This window comes from Danio rerio, chromosome 3 (assembly GCF_049306965.1).
Source record: "Danio rerio strain Tuebingen ecotype United States chromosome 3, GRCz12tu, whole genome shotgun sequence".
NCBI classification, from domain to species: Eukaryota; Metazoa; Chordata; class Actinopteri; order Cypriniformes; family Danionidae; genus Danio; species Danio rerio.
In genome coordinates this window covers 60,939,092-60,957,500 of record NC_133178.1, presented here as the reverse complement: position 1 = coordinate 60,957,500, position 18,409 = coordinate 60,939,092, and positions in this window count along the sequence as shown.

Genomic DNA, 18,409 nt, shown 5'->3' with positions numbered 1-18,409 from the left:
TATCTATCTATTTTTCTATCTATCTATCTTTTCATACTTTTTAAAACTGTTTAAACTAAATAAACTATTACCGTCAGGCTTTCACAAGCCAGCCTCAAAGTTTGTTCTCAAACTTTAAGAATCTAGTTAGGCTGGCTTGTGTAGCAAGCCAGACTACTGTTATCCTATTAAACTTAATATTATTATTATATTTTCTTCTTCTGAGACTAAAAATTAAACTCTATCTCGTCCTAGGCCTTTTAAGCTATGACCATCAAACTCGGGTCAGACCTCCGAACTATTCTAACTCGAGTTGCTATATCCTTTCCGACTGATCCGACTTTCGGTTTTCCGAAAAACGTCCCGGGACCGTCGGAAAAATCCCATAGACGTAACATTGGATCAAACTTTGTGACCTCATAACTCCGCATCAGAATGTCACACAGTCTTCTAACTGGGCTCACTTAACTCAGACTATCAAACTGCCAATGACTGATCACCTTTAAACTTTCTAGCCACGCCTTAGCAACCACTTTTGGACCCTAGAAACCGTCCCATAGACTTCCATTGCAAAAGACTCTCATTGACTTTACATGGGATCAAACTTTGTGAGCTCATAACTCTGCATCAGACTGTCCTACAGACTAATGGCTGAGCTTATTTAACTCAGTCTAGCCAGCAGCCAATTACTGATGGCCTTTTAACTTTCTAGCCACGCCCTAACAACCAGATACTGCACCCTAGCAACTGTCCCATAGACTGCCATTAAAGAGGTTCAGACTGATATTGTCATGCTGCAGTGTGATAGAGACATGGGGGTTGTTTTTAACTGTTCATACTGGCAAGAAGCTTTGATACATCATCGGTCTAAGCTGTCAATCAACTCCATAGCAACAAAACAGACTAACCTAGCAACGATATAACAGCAGCTATATCTCAGCATCAGAACATCGTAGAGAGGCGGGGGTTGGCTTGTTTGACCCATGCTAGCACACCATCTGTCTATTTAATTATCTGTCTATCTATCTATCTATCTATCTATCTATCTATCTATCTATCTATCTATCTATCTATCTATCTATCTATCTATCTATCTATCTATCTATCTATCCATCATGCTAACAACATGCTAATTCATGCTAGAATCATGCTAGTTACATGTTACTAGCATGATTCTAGCATGAATTAGCATGTAACTAGCATGATTCTAGCATGAATTAGCATGTTGTTAGCATGATTCTAGCATGAATTAGCATGCTAATTCATGTTAGAATCATGCTAACAACATGCTAATTCGTGCTAGAATCATGCTAGTAGCATGCTAATTCATGTTAGAATCATGCTAACAACATGCTAATTCATGCTAGAATCATGCTAGTTACATGCTAATTCATGCTAGAATCATGCTAGTCACATGCTAATTCAAGCTAGAATCATGCCAGTCACATGCTAATTCATACTAGAATCATGCTAACAACATGCTAATTCATGCTAGAATCATGCTAGTCACATGCTAATTCATGCTAGAATCATACTAACAACATGCTAATTCATGCTAGAATCATGCTAGTAACATGCTAATTCATGTTAGAATAATGCTAACAACATGCTAATTCGTGCTAGAATCATGCTAGTAGCATGCTAATTCATGTCAGAATCATGCTAACAACATGCTAATTCATGCTAGAATCATGCTAGTAACATGCTAATTCATGCTAGAATCATGCTAACAACATGCTAATGCATGCTAGAATCATGCTTGTCACATGCTAATTCATGCTAGAATCATGCTAGTCAAATGCTAATTCATGCTAGAATCGTGCTACCAACATGCTAATTCATGCTGGAATCATGCTAGTAACATGCTAATTCATGCTAGAATCATGCTAGTAACATACTAATTCATGCTAAAATCATGCTAACAACATGATAATTCATGCTAGAATCATGCTAGTTACATACTAATTCATGCTAGAATCATGCTAACAACATGCTAATTCATGCTAGAATCATGCTAGTAACATGCTAATTCATACTAGAATCTTGCTTTTCAAATGCTAATTCATGCTAGAATCGTGCTAACAACATGCTAATTCATGCTAGAATCATGCTATTAACATGCTAATTTATGCTAGAATCATGCTAGTAACATACTAATTCATGCTAGAATCATGCTAACGACATGATAAGTCATGCTAGAATCATGCTAGTAACATGCTAATTCATGCTAGAATCATGCTAACAACATGCTAATTCATGCTAGAATCGTGCTAACAACATGCTAAAATCATGCTAGTAACATGCTAATTTATGTTATAATCATGCTAGGTACTTGCTAATTCATGCTAGAATCATGCTAGTTACATGCTAATTCATGCTAGAATCGTGCTAGTAACATGCTAATTCATACTAGAATCATGCTAGTGACATGCTAATTCATGCTAGAATCGTGCTAACAACATGCTAAATCATGCTAGAATCATGCTAACAACATGCTAAATCATGCTAGAATCATGCTAACAACATGCTAATTCATGCTAGAATCATACTAACATTATGCTATATCATGCTAGAATCATGCTAACAACATCTATCTATCTATCTATCTATCTATCTATCTATCTATCTATCTATCTATCTATCTATCTATCTATCTATCTATCTATCTTTTCATACTTTTTAAAACTGTTTAAATAAACTATTACCGTCAGGCTTTCACAAGCCAGCCTCAAAGTTTGTTCTCAAACTTTAAGAATCTAGTTCTATATTATTCTTCTTCTGAGACTAAAAATTAAACTCTATCTCGTCCTAGGCCTTTCAAGCTATGACCATCAAACTCGGGTCAGACCTCCGAACTATTCTGACTCGAGTTGCTATATCCTTTCCGACTGATCCGACTTTCGGTTTTCCGAAAAACGTCCCGGGACTGTCGGAAAAATCCCATAGACGTAACATTGGATCAAACTTTGTGACCTCATAACTCCGCATCAGAATGTCACACAGACTTCTAACTGGGCTCATTTAACTCAGACTATCAAACTGCCAATGGCTGACCACCTTTAAACTTTCTGGCCACGCCCTAGCAACCACTTTTGGACCCTAGAAACCGTCCCATAGACTTCCATTGCAAAATACTCTCATTGACTTTACATGGGATCAAACTTTGTGAACCCATAACTCTGCATCAGACTGTCCTACAGACTAATGATTGAGCTCATTTAACTCAGTCTAGCCAGCAGCCAATCACTGATGGCCTTTTAACTTTCTAGCCACACCCTAACAACCAGATACTGCACCCTAGCAACTGTCCCATAGACTGCCATTAAAGAGGTTCAGACTGATATTGTCATGCTGCAGTGTGATAGAGACATGGGGGTTGTTTTTAACTGTTCATACTGGCAAGAAGCTTTGATACATCATCAGTCTAAGCTGTCAATCAACTCCATAGCAACAAAACAGACTAACCTAGCAATGATATAATAGCAGCTATATCTCAGCATCAGAACATCGTAGAGAGGCGGGGGTTGGCTTGTTTGAATCAGGCTCGCACACCATCTATCTATCTATCTATCTATCTACCTCTACCTATCTATCTATCTATCTATCTATCTATCTATCTATCTATCTATCTATCTATCTATCTATCTATCTATCTATTTATCTATTTATCTATCTCTAAATATCTATCTATCTATCTATCTATCTATCTATCTATCTATCTATCTATCTATCTATCTCTATCTATCTATCTTTCTATCTATCTATCTATCTATCTATCTATCTATCTATCTATCTATCTATCTATCTACCTCTATCTATCTATCTATCTATCTATCTATCTATCTATCTATCTATCTATCTATCTATCTATCTATCTATTTATCTATATCTATCTATCTATCTATCTATCTATCTATCTATCTATCTATCTATCTATCTATCTATCTCTATCTATCTATCCATCATGCTAACAACATGCTAATTCATGCTAGAATCATGCTAGTTACATGCTAATTCATGCTAGAATCATGCTAGTTACATGCTAATTCATGCTAGAATCATGCTAGTCACATGCTAATTCATGCTAGAATCATGCCAGTCACATGCTAATTCATACTACAATCATGCTAACAACATGCTAATTCATGCTAGAATCATGCTAGTCACATGCTAATTCATGCTAGAATCATGCTAACAACATGCTAATTCATGCTAGAATCATGCTAGTAACATGCTAATTCATGTTAGAATCATGCTAACAACATGCTAATTCGTGCTAGAATCATGCTAGTAGCATGCTAATTCATGTTAGAATCATGCTAACAACATGCTAATTCATGCTAGAATCATGCTAGTTACATGCTAATTCATGCTAGAATCATGCTAGTCACATGCTAATTCATGCTAGAATCATGCTAGTCAAATGCTAATTCATGCTAGAATCATGCTAATTTATGCTAAAATCATGCTAGTAACATGCTAATCCATGCTAGAATCATGCTAACAACATGCTAATTCATGCTAGATTCATGCTAGTAACATGCTAATTCATGCTAGTATCATGCTAATTCATGCTAGCATCGTGCTAACAACATGCTAAATCATGCTAGAATCATGCTAGTAACATGCTAATTCATGCTAGAATCATGCTAACAACATGCTAATTCTCGCTAGAATCATGCTAGTAACATGCTAATTCATGCTATAATCATGCTAACAACATGCTAATTCATGCTAGAATCATGCTAGTAACATGCTAATTCATGCTAGAATCATGCTAACAACATGCTAATTCATGCTAGAATCATGCTAACAACATGCTAATTCATGCTAGAATCATGCTAACAACATGGTAATTCATGCTAGAATCATGCTAGTGAAATGATAATTCATGCTAGAATCATGCTAACAACATGCTAATTCATGCTAGAATCATGCTAGTAACATGCTAATTCATGTTAAAATCATGCTAACAACATGCTAATTCATGCTAGAATCATGCTAGTAACATGCTAATTCATGCTAGAAGCATGCTAACAACATGCTAATTTATGCTAGAATCATGCTAGTAGCATGCTAATTCATGCTAGAATCTTGCTTGTAACATGCTAAATCATGCTAGAATCGTGCTAACAACATGCTAATTCATGCTAGAATCATGCTAACAACATGCTAATTCATGCTAGAATTGTGCTAATTCATGCTAAAATCATGCTAGTAACATGCTAATTCATGCTAGAATCATGCTAGTAACATGCTAATTCATGCTAGAATCATGCTAACAACATGCTAATTCATGTTAAAATCATGCTAACAACATGCTAATTATTGCTAAAATCATGCTAGTAACATGCTAATTCATGCTAAAATCATGCTAACAACATGCTAATTCATGCTAAAATCATGCTAGTAACATGCTAATTCATGCTAGAATCATGCTAACAACATGCTATTTCACGTTAAATCATGGTAATAACATGCTAATCTATCTATCTATCTATCTATCTATCTATCTATCTTTTAATACTTTTTAAAACTGTTTAAACTAAATAAACTATTACCGTCAGGCTTTCACAAGCCAGCCTCAAAGTTTGTTCTCAAACTTTAAGAATCTAGTTAATTTTATTATTCTTCTTCTGAGACTAAAAATTAAACTCTATCTCGTCCTAGGCCTTTCAAGCTATGACCATCAAACTCGGGTCAGACCTCCGAACTATTCTGACTCGAGTTGCTATATCTTTTCCGACTGATCCGACTTTCGGTTTTCCGAAAAACGTCCCGGGACCGTCGGAAAAATCCCATAGACGTAACATTGGATCAAACTTTGTGACCTCATAACTCCGCATCAGAATGTCACACAGACTTCTAACTGGGCTCATTTAACTCAGACTATCAAACTGCCAATGATTGACCACCTTTAAACTTTCTGGCCACGCCCTAGCAACCACTTTTGGACCCTAGAAACCGTCCCATAGACTTCCATTGCAAAATACTCTCATTGACTTTACATGGGATCAAACTTTGTGAGCTCATAACTCTGCATCAGACTGTCCTACAGACTAATGGCTGAGCTCATTTAACTCAGTCTAGCCAGCAGCCAATCACTGATGGCCTTTTAACTTTCTAGCCACACCCTAACAACCAGATACTGCACCCTAGCAACTGTCCCATAGACTGCCATTAAATAGGTTCAGACTGATATTGTCATGCTGCATTGTGATAGAGACATGGGGATTGTTTTTAACTGTTCATACTGGCAAGAAGCTTGTATACATCATCAGTCTAAGCTGTCAATCAACTCCATAGCAACAAAACAGACTAACCTAGCAACGATATGACACCAGCTATATCTCAGCATCAGAACATCGTAGAGAGGCGGGGGTTGGCTTGTTTGACTCATGCTCGCACACTATCTATCTATCTATCTATCTATCTATCTATCTATCTATCTATCTATCTATCTATCTATCTATCTATCTATCTATCTACATCTATCTATCTATCTGTCTATCTGTCTGTCTGTCTGTCTGTCTGTCTGTCTGTCTCTATCTATCTATCTATCTATCTATCTATCTATCTATCTATCTATCTATCTATCTATCTATCTATCTATCTATCTATCCATCTATCTATCTATCTATCTATCTATCTATCTATCTATCTATCTATCTATCTATCTATCTATCTATCTATCTACCTCTATCTATCTATCTATCTATCTATCTATCTGTCTGTCTGTCTGTCTGTCTGTCTGTCTCTATCTATCTATCTATCTATCTATCTATCTATCTATCTATCTATCTATCTATCTATCTATCTATCTATCTATCTATCATGCTAACAATATGCTAATTCATGCTAGAAACATGCTAGTTACATGCTAATTCATGCTAGAATCATGCTAGTCACATGCTAATTCATGCTAGAATCATGCTAGTCACATGCTAATTTATACTAGAATCATGCTAACAACATGCTAATTCAGGCTAGAATCATGCTAGTCACATGCTAATTCATGCTAGAATCATGCTAGTCACATGCTAATTTATACTAGAATCATGCTAACAACATGCTAATTCATGCTAGAATCATGCTATTCACATGCTAATTCATGCTAGAATCATGCTAGTAACATGCTAATTGATGTTAGAATCATGCTAACAACATGCTAATTCATGCTAGAATCATGCTAGTAACATGCTAATTCATGCTAGAATCATGCTAACAACATGCTAATTCATGCTAGAATCATGCTAGTAACATGCTAATTCATGCTAGAATCATGCTAACAACATGCTAATTCATGCTAGAATCATGCTAGTAACATGCTAATTTGTGCTAGAATCATGCTAGTAACATGCTAATTTATGCTAGAATCATGCTAGTAGCATGCTAATTCATGCTAGAATCATGCTAAAAACATGCTAATTTATGCTAGAATCATGCTAGTAACATGCTAATTCATGCTAAAATCATGCTAGTCACATGCTAATTCATGCTAGAATCATGCTAGTCACATGCTATTTATACTAGAATCATGCTAACAACATGCTAATTCAGGCTAGAATCATGCTAGTCACATGCTAATTCATGCTAGAATCATGCTAGTCACATGCTAATTCATGCTAGAATCATGCTAACAACATGCTAATTCATGCTAGAATCATGCTATTCACATGCTAATTCATGCTAGAATCATGCTAACAACATGCTAATTCATGATAGAATCGTGCTAGTAACATGCTAATTCATGCTAGAATCATGCTAGTAACATGCTAATTCATGCTAGAATCGTGCTAACACCATGCTAATTTATGCTAGAATCATGCTAGTTACATGCTAATTCATGCTAGAATCATGCTAGTAACATGCTAATTCATGCTAGAATCATGCTAGTAACATGCTAAATCATGCTAGAATCATGCTAACAACATGCTAATTCATGCTAGAATCATGCTAATTAATGCTAAAATTATGCTTGTAACATGCTAATTCATGCTAGAATCATGCTAGTAACATGCTAATTCATGCTAGAATCATGCTAGTAACATACTAATTCATGCTAGAATCGTGCTAACAACATGCTATATCATGCTAGAATCATGCTAGTAACATGCTAATTCATGCTAGAATCGTGCTAGTCACATGGTAATTCATGCTAGAATCGTGCTAACAACATGCTAATTCATGCTAGAATCGTGCTAACAACATGCTAATTCATGCTAGAAACGTGCTAGTAACATGCTAATTCATGCTAGAATCATGCTAGTAACATGCCAATTCATGCTAAAATCATGCTAACAACATGCTAATTCATGCTAAAATCATGCTAACAACATTCTAATTCATGCTAAAATCATGCTAGTAACATGCTAATTCATGCTAGAATTATGCTAGCAACATGCTTATTTATGCTAGAATCATGCTAACAACATGCTAATTCATGCTAAAAACATGCTAACAACATGGTAATTCACGCTAGAATCATGCTAACAACATGCTAATTCACGTTAGAATCATGCTAATACCATGGTAATCTATCTATCTATCTATCTATCTATCTATCTATCTATCTATCTATCTATCTATCTATCTATCTATCTATCTATCTATCTATCTATCTATCTATCTATCTATCTATCTATCTATCTTTTCATACTTTTAAAAACTGTTTAAACTAAATTAACTATTACCGTCAGGCTTTCACAAGCCAGCCTCAAAGTTTGTTCTCAAACTTTAAGAATCTAGTTTTTCTATATTATTCTTCTTCTGAGACTAAAAATTAAACTCTATCTCCTCTTAGGCCTTTCAAGCTATGACCATCAAACTCGGGTCAGACCTCCGAACTATTCTGACTCGAGTTGCTATATCCTTTCCGACTGATCCGACTTTCGGTTTCCCGAAAAACGTCCCGGGACCGTCGGAAAAATCCCATAGACGTAACATTGGATCAAACTTTGTGACCTCATAACTCCGCATCAGAATGTCACACAGACTTCTAACTGGGCTCATTTAACTCAGACTATCAAACTGCCAATGACTGATCACCTTTAAACTTTCTGGCCACGCCCTAGCAACCACTTTTGGACCCTAGAAACCGTCCCATAGACTTCCATTGCAAAAGACTCTCATTGACTTTACATGGGATCAAACTTTGTGAGCTCATAACTCTGCATCAGACTGTCCTACAGACTAATGGCTAGGCTCATTTAACTCAGTCTAGCCAGCAGCCAATCACCGATGGCCTTTTAACTTTCTAGCCACACCCTAACAACCAGATACTGCACCCTAGCAACTGTCCCATAGACTGCAATTAAAGAGGTTCAGACTGATATTGTCATGCTGCAGTGTGATAGAGACATGGGGGTTGTGTTTAACTGTTCATACTGGCAAGAAGCTTTGATACATCATCAGTCTAAGCTGTCAATCAACTCCATAGCAACAAAACAGACTAACCTAGCAACGATATGGCACCAGCTATATCTCAGCATCAGAACATCGTAGAGAGGCGGGGGTTGGCTTGTTTGACTCATGCTCTTACACCATCTATCTATCTATCTATCTATCTATCTATCTATCTATCTATCTATCTATCTATCTATCTATCTATCTATCTATCTATCTATCTATCTATCTATTTATCTATCTATCTACCTTTATCTATCTACCTCTACCTATCTACCTTTATCTATCTACCTCTACCTATCTATCTATCTATCTATCTATCTATCTATCTATCTATCTATCTATCTATCTATCTATCTGTCTGTCTGTCTGTCTGTCTGTCTGTCTCTATCTATCTATCTATCTATCTATCTATCTATCTATCTATCTATCTATCTATCTATCTATCTATCTATCTATCTATCTATCTATCTACCTACCTACCTACCTACCTACCTACCTATCTATCTATCTATCTATCTATCTATCTATCTATCTATCTATCTATCTATCTATCTATCTATCTATCTATCTATCTATCTATCTATCTATTCATCATGCTAACAACATGCTAATTCATGCTAGAATCATGCTAGTTACATGCTAATTCATGCTAGAATCATGCTAGTCACATGCTAATTCATGCTAGAATCATGCTAGTCACTTGCTAATTCATGCTGGAATCATGCTAACAACATGCTAATTTATGCTAGAATCATGCTAATTTATGCTAAAATCATGCTAGTAACATGCTAATCCATGCTAGAATCATGCTAACAACATGCTAATTCATGCTAGATTCATGCTAGTAACATGCTAATTCATGCTAGAATCATGCTAGTATCATGCTAATTCATGCTAGCATCGAGCTAACAACATCCTAATTCATGCTAGAATCATGCTAATTCATGCTAGAATTAGCTAACAACATGCTAATTCATGCTAGAATCATGCTAGTAACATGCTAATTCATGCTATAATCATGCTAACAACATGCTAATTCATGCTAGAATTATGCTAGTAACATGCTAATTCATGCTAGAATCATGCTAACAACATGCTAATTCATGCTAGAATCATGCTAACAACATGCTAATTCATGCTAGAATCATGCTAGTGAAATGCTAATTCATGCTAGAATCATGCTAACAACATGCTAATTCATGCTAGAATCATGCTAGTAACATGCTAATTCATGTTAGAATCATGCTAACAACATGCTAATTCATGCTAGAATCATGCTAGTAACATGCTAATTCATGCTAGAAGCATGCTAACAACATGCTAATTTATGCTAGAATCATGCTAGTAGCATGCTAATTCATGCTGGAATCTTGCTAGTAACATGCTAAATCATGCTAGAATCATGCTAACAACATGCTAATTCATGCTAGAATCATGCTAACAACATGCTAATTCATGCTAGAATTGTGCTAATTCATGCTAAAATCATGCTAGTAACATGCTAATTCATGCTAGAATCATGCTAGTAACATGCTAATTCATGCTAGAATCGTGCTAACAACATCCTAATTCATGTTAAAATCATGCTAACAACATGCTAATTATTGCTAAAATCATGCTAGTAACATGCTAATTCATGCTAAAATCATGCTAACAACATGCTATTTCACGTTAAAATCATGGTAATAACATGCTAATCTATCTATCTATCTATCTATCTATCTATCTATCTATCTATCTATCTATCTATCTATCTATCTATCTATCTATCTATCTTTTCATACTTTTTAAAACTGTTTAAACTAAATAAACTATTACCGTCAGGCTTTCACAAGCCAGCCTCAAAGTTTGTTCTCAAACTTTAAGAATCTAGTTATTAGGCTGGCTTGTGTAGCAAGCCAGACTACTGTTATCCTATTAAACTTATTATTATTTTTCTATATTATTCTTCTTCTGAGACTAAAAATTAAACTCTATCTCCTCCTAGGCCATTCAAGCTATGACCATCAAACTTGGGTCAGACCTCCGAACTATTCTGACTCGAGTTGCTATATCTTTTCCGACTGATCCGACTTTCGGTTTTCCGAAAAACGTCCCGGGACCGTCGGAAAAATCCCATAGACGTAACATTGGATCAAACTTTGTGACCTCATAACTCTGCATCAGACTGTCACACAGACTTTTAACTGGACTCATTTAACTCAGACTATCAAACTGCCGATGACTGATCACCTTTAAACTTTCTGGCCACGCCCTAGCAACCACTTTTGGACCCTAGAAACCGTCCCATAGACTTCCATTGCAAAAGACTCTCATTGACTTTACATTGGATCAAACTTTGTGAGCTCATAACTCTGCATCAAACTGTCCTACAGACTAATGGCTGAGCTCATTTAACTCAGTCTAGCCAGCAGCCAATTACTGATGGCCTTTTAACTTTCTAGCCACACCCTAACAACCAAATACTGCACCCTAGCAACTGTCCAATAGACTGCCATTAAAGAGGTTCAGACTGATATTGTCATGCTGCAGTGTGATAGAGACATGGGGGTTGTTTTTAACTGTTCATACTGGCAAGAAGCTTTGATACATCATCAGTCTAAGCTGTCAATCAACTCCATAGCAACAAAACAGACTAACCTAGCAACGATATAACAGCAGCTATATCTCAGCATCAGAACATCATAGAGAGGCGGGGGTTGGCTTGTTTGACTCATGCTCGCACACCATCCATCTATCTATCTATCTATCTATCTATCTATCTATCTATCTATCTATCTATCTATCTATCTATCTATCTATCTATCTATCTATCTATCTATCTATCTATCTATCTACCTTTATCTATCTATCTATCTATCTATCTATCTATCTATCTCTTTCTATCTATCTATCCATCATGCTAACAACATGCTAATTCATGCTAGAATCATGCTAGTTACATGCTAATTCATGCTAGAATCATGCTAACAACATGCTAATTCATGCTAGAATCATGCTAACAACATGCTAATTCATGCTACAATCATGCTAGTAACATGCTAATTCATGTTAGAATCATGCTAACAACATGCTAATTCGTGCTAGAATCATGCTAGTAGCATGCTAATTCAGGTTAGAATCATGCTAACAACATGCTAATTCATGCTAGAATCATGCTAGTAACATGCTAATTCATGTTAGAATCATGCTAACAACATGCTAATTCATGCTAGAATCATGCTAGTCACATGCTAATTCATGCTAGAATCATGCTAGTCAAATGCTAATTCATTCTAGAATCATGCTAACAACATGCTAATTCATGCTAGAATCATGCTAGTAACATGCTAATTCATGCTAGAATCATGCTAGTAACATACTAATTCATGCTAGAATCATGCTAACAACATGCTAATTCATGCTAGAATCATGCTAGTAACATGCTAATTCATGCTAGAATCATGCTAACAACATGCTAATTCATGCTAGAATCATGCTAATTCATGCTAAAATCATGCTAGTAACATGCTAATTCATGTTAAAATCATGCTAGGTACATGCTAATTCATGCTAGTAACATGCTAATTCATGCTAGAATCGTGCTAGTAACATGCTAATTCATACTAGAATCATGCTAGTAACATGCTAATTCATGCTAGAATCATGCTAATAACATGCTAAATCATGCTAGAATCATGCTAACAACATGCTAATTCATGCTAGAATCATGCTAACAACATGCTAATTCATGCTAGAATCATGCTAACATTATGCTAATTCATGCTAGAATCATGCTAACAACATCTATCTATCTATCTATCTATCTATCTATCTATCTATCTATCTATCTATCTATCTATCTATCTATCTATCTATCTATCTTTTCATACTTTTTAAAACTGTTTAAATAAACTATTACCGTCAGGCTTTCACAAGCCAGCCTCAAAGTTTGTTCTCAAACTTTAAGAATCTAGTTATATTTTCTTCTTCTGAGACTAAAAATTAAACTCTATCTCGTCCTAGGCCTTTTAAGCTATGACCATCAAACTCGGGTCAGACCTCCGAACTATTCTAACTCGAGTTGCTATATCCTTTCCGACTGATCCGACTTTCGGTTTTCCGAAAAACGTCCCGGGACCGTCGGAAAAATCCCATAGACGTAACATTGGATCAAACTTTGTGACCTCATAACTCCGCATCAGAATGTCACACAGTCTTCTAACTGGGCTCACTTAACTCAGACTATCAAACTGCCAATGACTGATCACCTTTAAACTTTCTAGCCACGCCTTAGCAACCACTTTTGGACCCTAGAAACCGTCCCATAGACTTCCATTGCAAAAGACTCTCATTGACTTTACATGGGATCAAACTTTGTGAGCTCATAACTCTGCATCAGACTGTCCTACAGACTAATGGCTGAGCTTATTTAACTCAGTCTAGCCAGCAGCCAATTACTGATGGCCTTTTAACTTTCTAGCCACGCCCTAACAACCAGATACTGCACCCTAGCAACTGTCCCATAGACTGCCATTAAAGAGGTTCAGACTGATATTGTCATGCTGCAGTGTGATAGAGACATGGGGGTTGTTTTTAACTGTTCATACTGGCAAGAAGCTTTGATACATCATCAGTCTAAGCTGTCAATCAACTCCATAGCAACAAAACAGACTAACCTAGCAACGATATAACAGCAGCTATATCTCAGCATCAGAACATCGTAGAGAGGCGGGGGTTGGCTTGTTTGACCCATGCTAGCACACCATCTGTCTATTTAATTATCTGTCTATCTATCTATCTATCTATCTATCTATCTATCTATCTATCTATCTATCTATCTATCTATCTATCCATCATGCTAACAACATGCTAATTCATGCTAGAATCATGCTAGTTACATGTTACTAGCATGATTCTAGCATGAATTAGCATGTAACTAGCATGATTCTAGCATGAATTAGCATGTTGTTAGCATGATTCTAGCATGAATTAGCATGCTAATTCATGTTAGAATCATGCTAACAACATGCTAATTCGTGCTAGAATCATGCTAGTAGCATGCTAATTCATGTTAGAATCATGCTAACAACATGCTAATTCATGCTAGAATCATGCTAGTTACATGCTAATTCATGCTAGAATCATGCTAGTCACATGCTAATTCAAGCTAGAATCATGCCAGTCACATGCTAATTCATACTAGAATCATGCTAACAACATGCTAATTCATGCTAGAATCATGCTAGTCACATGCTAATTCATGCTAGAATCATACTAACAACATGCTAATTCATGCTAGAATCATGCTAGTAACATGCTAATTCATGTTAGAATAATGCTAACAACATGCTAATTCGTGCTAGAATCATGCTAGTAGCATGCTAATTCATGTCAGAATCATGCTAACAACATGCTAATTCATGCTAGAATCATGCTAGTAACATGCTAATTCATGCTAGAATCATGCTAACAACATGCTAATGCATGCTAGAATCATGCTTGTCACATGCTAATTCATGCTAGAATCATGCTAGTCAAATGCTAATTCATGCTAGAATCGTGCTACCAACATGCTAATTCATGCTGGAATCATGCTAGTAACATGCTAATTCATGCTAGAATCATGCTAGTAACATACTAATTCATGCTAAAATCATGCTAACAACATGATAATTCATGCTAGAATCATGCTAGTTACATACTAATTCATGCTAGAATCATGCTAACAACATGCTAATTCATGCTAGAATCATGCTAGTAACATGCTAATTCATACTAGAATCTTGCTTTTCAAATGCTAATTCATGCTAGAATCGTGCTAACAACATGCTAATTCATGCTAGAATCATGCTATTAACATGCTAATTTATGCTAGAATCATGCTAGTAACATACTAATTCATGCTAGAATCATGCTAACGACATGATAAGTCATGCTAGAATCATGCTAGTAACATGCTAATTCATGCTAGAATCATGCTAACAACATGCTAATTCATGCTAGAATCGTGCTAACAACATGCTAAAATCATGCTAGTAACATGCTAATTTATGTTATAATCATGCTAGGTACTTGCTAATTCATGCTAGAATCATGCTAGTTACATGCTAATTCATGCTAGAATCGTGCTAGTAACATGCTAATTCATACTAGAATCATGCTAGTGACATGCTAATTCATGCTAGAATCGTGCTAACAACATGCTAAATCATGCTAGAATCATGCTAACAACATGCTAAATCATGCTAGAATCATGCTAACAACATGCTAATTCATGCTAGAATCATACTAACATTATGCTATATCATGCTAGAATCATGCTAACAACATCTATCTATCTATCTATCTATCTATCTATCTATCTATCTATCTATCTATCTATCTATCTATCTATCTATCTATCTATCTTTTCATACTTTTTAAAACTGTTTAAATAAACTATTACCGTCAGGCTTTCACAAGCCAGCCTCAAAGTTTGTTCTCAAACTTTAAGAATCTAGTTATTCTTATCAGACTAAAACAACTTACAATAAATAGACAATCTGCCTTAAAGGGATAGGAAACAGACCTCAACATTTACTCACCACCCTTAAGTGGTTCCAACCCTTTATGAATTTCTTTCTTTCTGTTAAACAAACACAGATTTCCTTAGTAGGAAATACATATGGTAACACTTTATTTTGATGGTCCATTTGAGTACTAGTAGACTGTCTGCTTAATATCTATTGATACTGCTCCTTCAACAGACATTTAACTGCCTATTAGAAACAAGTCAACTTGCTAGTGCCCCAACCCCAACCTAACAGTCTACTTATAATCTAATGAGAATTAGTTGACATGTAGATTCAATATAACTTAAATTCAACAAACATAGCATCAAAATAAAGGGTGACTAAACAAATACTTTGGAAGTCAATGGTCAAAGGTTTCCATCTTTCTTTAAAATATCTTATTTTGTGTTCAACACTGGTATGTAACTCAGACAGGTTTGGAAGGGTGGGTAAATGATGACAGAATATCAGTTGTGGTGTAAACAAACCTTTTAATATACAGTTGTGTCACAATAAATAGTGAATAGTAAAAATATTTTAAATAAAAAAAAACTCTTTCGACATTAAACCTAGGTCCTGACTCTTTATGGTCATTAAAAGTCCAATAGAACTTCTCGTAAAAGAGTAGGGGTGTAACCCCGGTGTCCTGGCCAAATTCCCTCCATCGCCCCTTATGCAACATGGCCTCCCAATCATCCCCAACCACCGAATTGGCTCTATCAGTGTCTCTCCACTCCAGCAATAGCTTGTGTAAGCGCAAGGGATGTAACAATATTGTAAATACCTTCATACCGCAATAGTAATTTTTTTCAATATTACCTTATAGGCGCATGACTCAATAAAACTATATTTCTGAGAAAAGTTTGCCTAGGCGAATGAAGCGAAGGGAAGGTAGCGGGAACTACAATTCCCATCAGCCCAGGCGTGGCCATCATCCTTTGCGGTCTGTTGTCACTACAGATCCAGTAATGCGGAAATGAAATGTGTGCTGATAGTAGCGGGGAAGAAAAAGAGCTAGTAATGATCAAACCTAAAGAGAGTTTAAATCGGATGTGTGGAAGCATTTCGGTTTCTTTCTAAAAAGAGACGAAAAAGGAGAAAAGGTGACAAAGAAAAAAGAGGTATGCAGGCACTGCCAGACTGTGGTGAAATATAAGTCGGGGAATACGACTAAAAACAGTCATGGGGACTGCAGAACACAGCACACTTGTTAGATTGATGCAGACATTGACTTGTACCGCAAAGAGACCTCTATCTCACTCATGGCTTGTCCTCTCAAGTGGTGGAAAGACAATGCACAACGTTACCCACTGCGGTCAACCTTGGCTAAATCATATCTCTCTGTCCCAGAAACCTCAGTCCCAAATTAGAGGGGTTTTTTTTCTGTTGCAGGGGACATGCCCAGAGATCCCAGCTTTTACCTGATTATAGTTATATGATCATTTTCCTTAAAAAACCCATCTCTATCTAAGTGAGTGAGTGATTAAATGTTGAATGTGAAGATTTTTCAACAATACTAAATTGAAACTTAATTTTTTTTATATGGTTTAATGGTTTTTTTTTATTAAAATTGAAAAATTGAAGTTCCTGTTTAGAAACTTACAGATAGATGGCTAATTTCTATGTCATTGATATGTTCAGTGCTAAGATAAATAAACACTTTTGGCACTTTTTTTGAGTCTCTTTATTAGTTTTGTTTTTCCGGTAAATTATTCAGTAAATACCTTACTGTGCCATTCATACCGAGGTATTACCGTACCGTGAAATTCTGATACCGTTCCATCCCTAGTGAGCGCACTGGCACTGTTGTCCTGTGGCTGCTGTCACGTCATCCAAGTGGATGCAGCACATTGGTGGTGGTGTGAAGAGACCCCCACCCCCCCACTCCCCACCACCCCCCAACACTTTTTTAAAAACTTTTTTTTGGTTTTGTCTTACCTGCTTTCTGGAACCATTTTTCACCAGACTCAAACCCTGTTGTCGCTGTCAACTCGGTTATGTGTCTCAAGATTGCTGACATACATGTCGAGCTAACGGGCAAACTGGCAACAGTGGAAAAACTGTCCATACGGAGTTGAGCGAGAAAGGTAACGGCATCATACCGCCCCGTAGCATTTGTTTTAAAGTATTTTTGTTGAATTATACCATAAATCAACTCACTGACGTGATCTTGTCCAACTGGTTGTCAATTTTATTGTGTTTATATGCCTCTGACAATATTATTAATGTTTTTTTTATGACCAGACTGCCTGCCAATAAACTTCTTGCTGACAGCTGAGCCAGCCTGATCTCACGAGAAAACGTAAGTATTTTACGTTTTGCCAGTTTAGTGGCTAACTCGTACGAGTTCAGTCATAGGAAATTGTATGATTTTAAAAAGGAGGCGTGGCACCTAACCCCACCCCTAACCCCAACCGTCAATTGCGGAATGAGCAAATCGTACTAAATTGTAAGAATTAGCTTGTACAAACTCATACAAATTAGCCACT